This window comes from Saccoglossus kowalevskii, chromosome 19 (assembly GCF_978046115.1).
Source record: "Saccoglossus kowalevskii chromosome 19, keSacKowa6.1, whole genome shotgun sequence".
NCBI classification, from domain to species: Eukaryota; Metazoa; Hemichordata; class Enteropneusta; family Harrimaniidae; genus Saccoglossus; species Saccoglossus kowalevskii.
This window is the reverse complement of record NC_140659.1, coordinates 30,938,407-30,945,543: the sequence shown is the minus strand read 5'-3', so window position 1 is coordinate 30,945,543 and position 7,137 is coordinate 30,938,407.

Here is a 7,137-nt window from a genome sequence, read left to right as displayed (position 1 = left end):
TGCATATTAGTAACACCCACAGTTTATTCATATGCATATTAGTAATACCCACAGTTTATTCATATGCATATTAGTAACACCCACAGTTTATTCATATGCATATTAGTAACACTCAGTTTATTCTTATGCATATTAGTAACACTCACAGTTTATTCATATGCATATTAGTAATACCCATAGTTTATTCATATGCATATTAGTAATACCCACAGTTTATTCATATGCATATTAGTAACACCCACAGTTTATTTATATGCATATTAGTAACACCCATAGTTTATTCATATGCATATTAGTAACACTCAGTTTATTCATATGCATATCAGTAATACCCACAGTTTATTCATATGCATATTAGTAACACCCACAGTTTATTCATATGCATATTAGTAACACTCAGTTTATTCTTATGCATATTAGTAACACTCACAGTTTATTCATATGCATATTAGTAATACCCATAGTTTATTCATATGCATATTAGTAACACCCACAGTTTATTCATATGCATATTAGTAACACTCAGTTTATTCTTATGCATATTAGTAACACTCACAGTTTATTCATATGCATATTAGTAACACCCACAGTTTATTCATATGCATATTAGTAATACCCACAGTTTATTCATATGCATATTAGTAACACCCACAGTTTATTCGTATGCATATTAGTAACACTCAGTTTATTCTTATGCATATTAGTAACACTCACAGTTTATTCATATGCATATTAGTAACACCCACAGTTTATTCATATGCATATTAGTAATACTCACAGTTTATTCATATGCATATTAGTAAAACCCAAAGTTTATTCATATGCATATTAGTTAGACTCACAGTTTATCATATGCATATTAGTAACACCCACAGTTTATTTATATGCATATTAGTAACACCCACAGTTTATTCATATGAATATTAGTTAGACTCAGTTTTATTATTAATATTTTTGAAATATTAATTACCTATAATGTATTATTATTGTTTGTTTTACGATGTTTAACACATTATCTATTCAAATTTCACTGTGCCTTTTTAGAAAAGGACTACACATAGTTTGCACGTTCCATTTGTGCTTTGTTTAAATTTAAATGTGTAATTATTGCTATATAATAATGATACAAATATGGACAATTGCAATATAATCACTGCCTGCCGTTTCCCCAGTCTACTCAGTTACTGTGGCAATTTTGTATTCAATAGTTTAATTCTGTTTCAAAATTCTTAGTTTCCAGTTTGTTTTTATTATAATTGTCTTAAATGCCAACCTCCTATCCAAGCCAAATTTTTATTTGTCCCCGATTTTAGATTCGAACATGACAAAATACATTCAACTGAGGTTCATATTTTACAAAAGTGTTTGTCACGCGCAACGTAATATTACCGTAATTGGTATAGTACAGGTGTGATGGTTCAAATACCAAAATGGCAACAGTAACAGAAAGACTTCCCTGGCGGCGATGATAAAATACGAACACGGAGCCAACAGATGAGGTTTCAACTGGTACTGGTATTATTATACTCTGCAAACATCAAGTACAATAACGCGGTAAAACTCCACTACTCCAATAACTAGATACTTAAACTCCAATACAATTCAACGAGATCTCCGATCTGAACTCAGTGCTGAACAACTCCCCTATATATACTCACACTGTCTATAAATAGACCATTACATCAGCATACATAATGAGTCTGGAACTTACTACCAATTTCTAGAATGTTCCATTACCTTCTATTGCCTCCTACAGTGTTCTATGACCTATTCAACCAGTTTCTAAACAAAATCTAGAATATTCCACCCAGACACAGTACGGTTCTAGAACATTCTCAGTGACACGGAAGTGGTAAATAAGTCGTATGCGACAGTGTTAGCCGCTACCGTCCCTAAGAATTTGTAAAATTGTTCACGTCACGTCCGTCAACTTTTTTTTCGATGTCACGTCCGTCAATGGTTCTCACGTCATGTCACGTCCGCCAGAGTTTCTTACGTCATGTCATCTTCGTCCGTCATCGTTGCATATGTTCAAAAAAGTTGTCATTTCTCTAAATGAAACAATAAATACCAATTATGACGAGAGCCTTACATGTCAATCAATGGTTGGTAAAGAGGTACAATTTGTGTAAAACATCATTATATTTGTTTTGTGTTTTCCCTATAAATAACGCTAGTAAGCCAATCAAGAATCTCCGAAATTGTCACCACTATCTCCCCTAACTTGTGTTTTGTAGTTTTGACAGTACATCTTGCATTGTAATTAGCCACAGAAACCATGTTCTATGTTTGTGACTACTTGGAATAGTGATGTGATCATCTTCCCATCGTAATAGCACTATCCGACGTCGACCAGACCCGGTCAAACGAACACCCCCGGACTTTAATTATAATAGTTGCTCTTAAATTCACATCCGAATCACGACTCTTGGTGTATGGAGGGGAAAGGTACCATTGATAATTACACTCGAGAGACATGCACCCCGTGTCGAGAAGACTGATATTTAACTTAGCAACCCTGTCTCATCCATCAACCACCCTAATCTAAATTATATCTGTAATAAATGTGTTTTCGACACTTATTTTTCATATAATGATGTGTCGGCATTCCTCGTGTACCTATTTAATGTGCAGTAGTATGTCGGTAACTACCTCTACTTCACTATCCATGCAGAAGATACGCTTTTGCAGTATTTGTCATCAGATATGATATTTTGTCATCAGATATGATATTTTTGAGCTTAACGACTTTGATGACAGCAATTAGGTTAATTCCAAAATCTGAAGGTAAACTTAATTTAATGCCAGTACTCCCAATACAGATGAAATCAAAGATAAAACAAATCTGTTTGAAGCTGAAATTTTCTCTTATTTTCATGGTTAAAGTAATCAAGGATACTTTTGATGTTGAATAAATTCTTCTAATGTATCAAGAATATAATGTTTCGGATAAATTTGATTTAGTATTGACCGTGTTTATAGTGAAAGAATTTCAGTTATGAAATATATTCCGGGGTTAATTGTTCTGACTTATAATCCCCAAAATTGTTAATAGACTTATATCTAAGTAACTCAATACTTCGTTGTTTGGGACTGATTATGATGCTATGATAGAGTGCACATTAAGTAAACTAATGACCACGGACACCTGTTTATTCCAACCCCTGGGACGAGAATATACACATAGGGTGGTCATTAAGGTAAATTGATCTATTCCAATAGATTGAACAGGTGTGAAGCTATTTAGTGCGTGTTTGCTTTGATGTTACGGTGGTAGGATACCAACAAATATGTATTTACATATTCAATTTTTATTGAACATTGCTCTTATCGTTCTCTCGGAGACAATTTATTTGGCGTACCTACGGGTATGACATTTTGTTCAGAACTGTTGTCTTGAATGCAGCTATCTATGAGAGCCACTCCAGCTGTCCAAGGTTTCCCCCCGAGTCTTGTCAAACTGCCTCTTTCGAGTTCCGGAAAATACTGCCAAATCTTGTCCCGTCTTTCCCGCCGCAACACAAACTGTTCTTTAACAAAATGCAAAATGATCTCTAGCTCCAGCAAAACAATTTGGACACAAATTCAAGATGAACACAACTAATATATTTTGACATAGTACGTCCTGAAACTTTGCTGTACTATTTCCTGTGTTGATATGAATGTCTGAGAGAAACCTGAACCAACTTGTTAATCATGAACCTCAGTTGCCTTGTTTTGAACAATAAAATTTAAAATGGCTGCCTGTGTACTTGCTTTTTGTCATTTATTTCATGAAACCATCAGCTCATAAAATTATCGGGACAAACATTCCGTATTTTAACTAGTTTGCCATGTTCATCCTTACATTCTGTGCCTCATGGCGCTATCGGCGCTATGATTTGGCGAGGTCAACTTGAATCATCCAGATTGTTTCAATGGGTATGCGCGAGCTGACAGGAATGTAACTAAAAGAATTCTAGACTCTCAGTCTGTCTCTTTTCAAAAAGATGTATTTTAAAGGGCGGTGGTCGTCGCGCAGCTCCTGTTCGAATGCAATCAAACAGTGTAACACGCGTTGCGTACGTCGCTATAAGACCACATCAAACAGACGCGGCGCGACGAACACTTCCCTTTAAATATGGCAGGCGGGTGTACTATATATCGATGATATTTTATGGTATGGTAGGGGCTCGCGTTTTGCTGTTTAATCGAAGAAGATAGTTTTATTTGTTGTCAGTTTAAACAGATTTAGTGGGATGTCTTGTCAGGTCAAAGGTTAAACTGATCGTCATTACGATAATCTCTTTATTGGTGTGTACCAGCTTTACATTTGATTATATTTGCCGATAAGGGTGATAGCGCACAGCCTTGTACTGGTGTTACAAACGAGACAGTGATAAGATAATGTTGCTCTAATGGAAATAAATGGTTTCTGCCAACTTCTTAGTGACACCGGGGATCAGACGAGGTCAAGATACAAACACAATTGAAGAATGCAACGCTCTCTTAAAACTCTTGTTCTCATTCCCCGTGTCTGTTTTTGTAGATATATGCATTTACCTCGTGGCTGCTAGTATTATGTATAGAATACTCTTATATAAGTTTAACACTAGGGCAAATGGTCCGTTTCTTCCTGACACGTTTCACCGGGGATTCGGCACATATACGGCACATAAGTGTAATAAACTCGATAGTATGGTCTAATCATAAGACATAACCCAATAAAATACTCATCGTTATTTTACTTTGAAGAGTCTTCAGTAATCTCAATGGGAAGTGCTCTTAACATCACATAAGGCAATAAACCATTTGGTATATTCAGAACCAAAGTTATTCACCGACGGGATTGCTCAGCCTTCGTTCACTGGTGGGGGGTTCTCCGAGCATCAATTGGGGAGGTTTCGGATTATTGGGGTAATACTACGTTCATCGATGCGTGGAATCATCGATTAGGGAGATACTTCTTTCCCCGATTCAGCCTCTTTAATGTAGCATTTATCATCCTTCCATGTTAACCAGCTTACGATTAAAAATTAGATGCTTATATATTTGTTGAAACTAATAGTGTGATTGCTAACGTGTAACTAATAATGGACATGTGATCAATAAATATCATTATTACAATATTATAATCTGACACTAACAACAATAGAATTAATCCGTCTGTAAAACGCCGGCGGACTTGTTCGAAAATTTTACGGGTGCGTTTGAATGTCTTCCATATTTGGAAATTGTGCGTCAATTTAACGCCGCATTTGAACAATTTCCTTTGTTCACGTAAGGGATATAAAATCTTGACTATGAACGCAAACGTTCGCACAGAGTAAAACATTTTTCATTGTCGTTTGGGGTTGCTATCTCTCGTTAAATTATTACTACAAGAAGAGAACAGATGTATAATAATAATAAGGTTATCATAATAATACCGCAAAGTATGCACAGGCTCACCGCACTGCCTACGCTCACCGTACTGCCTTCGTGCATACTTTGCGGTATTCTCGTAATAACCTTATTACTGGTTCTGGTGGATTAACATTGACATTTATGTTATATATGTTCAGACTAATGTGATGTTGGTGACACCGGTACTCTAATATCAGAGACGGCGGCACGAAACTTTACATGGAGGGGCGAGATCTCCTCACCAACCTCGCGCCGAAGGCGTGACCTTACTAAGGGGTCCGGGGGCATGCTCCCTCTTATAAAATTTTGAAATCTAGACCCTCGGAAACGTTATTTCCTGCATTTTGAGGGGCAAAAGGTTTCAGTTTGATTTTGGAGATGCGACGCCCCCAACATTTTTTTTCAAGGGGGCGACCGCCCCCCTCTGACCCCCCCCCCCGCCCTGTGCCGCCGCCACTGAATATAGAGTCGCGCGAGTCGCGCGAGTCGCGGAGTCGGTCACATGATTGAACATAGCTGGACTTGCTCACGATTTTATTCACTGGACAAATTGAATGGTGCATTATTCCTCTCGGGTTGGTGAAAAATAGCTTGTCAAATCTCAACTTATACCAACTCCGGTCAAACTTGCACGCAATAACAAGTGATATAGACCATTTGCGGGTTTCTGTGTCACGTGGTATCTTTGACCAATTACGTCCTAATCATCCGCCATTTTGTCGTTCTTGTTCGTAGCTGCCATTTTGTCGTTCTTGTTCGTAATTTTCTTTTAGTAATTATGTTATATAACACCAAGTGTTTGCACGTAAACAACTCATAGTAATGTAGTACTTACGTAATATTCCTAGAAATATACAGTCACTTTGTACACAATGGGGTAAACATGAATTAAAATAGCGTGTCATGCACGAACATCGAACGAGTCAGCAGAATTGATGACGTAATCAAAGAATGTATGACTAGCACTTGATACCACAAATGGTCTATTGTTCGAGATGTGGGAATGGTTATCTATCATGCCCCAGTTCGTTTGCATACATATATTTAATTGGCTTTTTGATCAAATATTATATAATTTGTCTCTTTCGTTGTATTATTTAATTTTATAAATTGGTTTGAATTTGTCATCGGACCTTCAAAACATAATTATGGTGATGACAGCGAATAAAATGTGACAGTTTAGTAGTCCTAGAGTGAATGTGGTAGTGTTTACGATAACAACTCCATGCTTAGACATTTCCTCACACTGTAAGAACGACGTCTGTGTCCTTGTATAGCGAGTCACCCCATCGTGCACTGTACCAACGACAGATGTATCGAATATGGTGTTGACAATTTACACAAATTATATCAAAATCAATAATTATTTGCTACATATGTATTATATCATATTTATTAAAGGGTCATTATCTGCATTTCTGGACCCAAAAGACCTCGGTGGTGCACAAATGTGGTAAAATTTTAGAATTACCTAATTTCTAGATGTATGCATGATACACGTGGGATCTCGCTCAATATGAGATCTCGCGTATTGTGTGAAAGGACCGAATTCTTTTTTATAGCTCAATGTCCAAATGGTGATTTTGAAAAGTGAATATTGCGTTGAGCTACACTTACTTCTTCATAATTGACCATCATCAAATGCGTATGAAATATTGTACCCCCCCCCCCCTACCGCAAATACTAAACGTTTTTTTTAATCCCATGCGATGTTTTGATGTTCATATAACGTAATGAAATTCGTTTGACCTT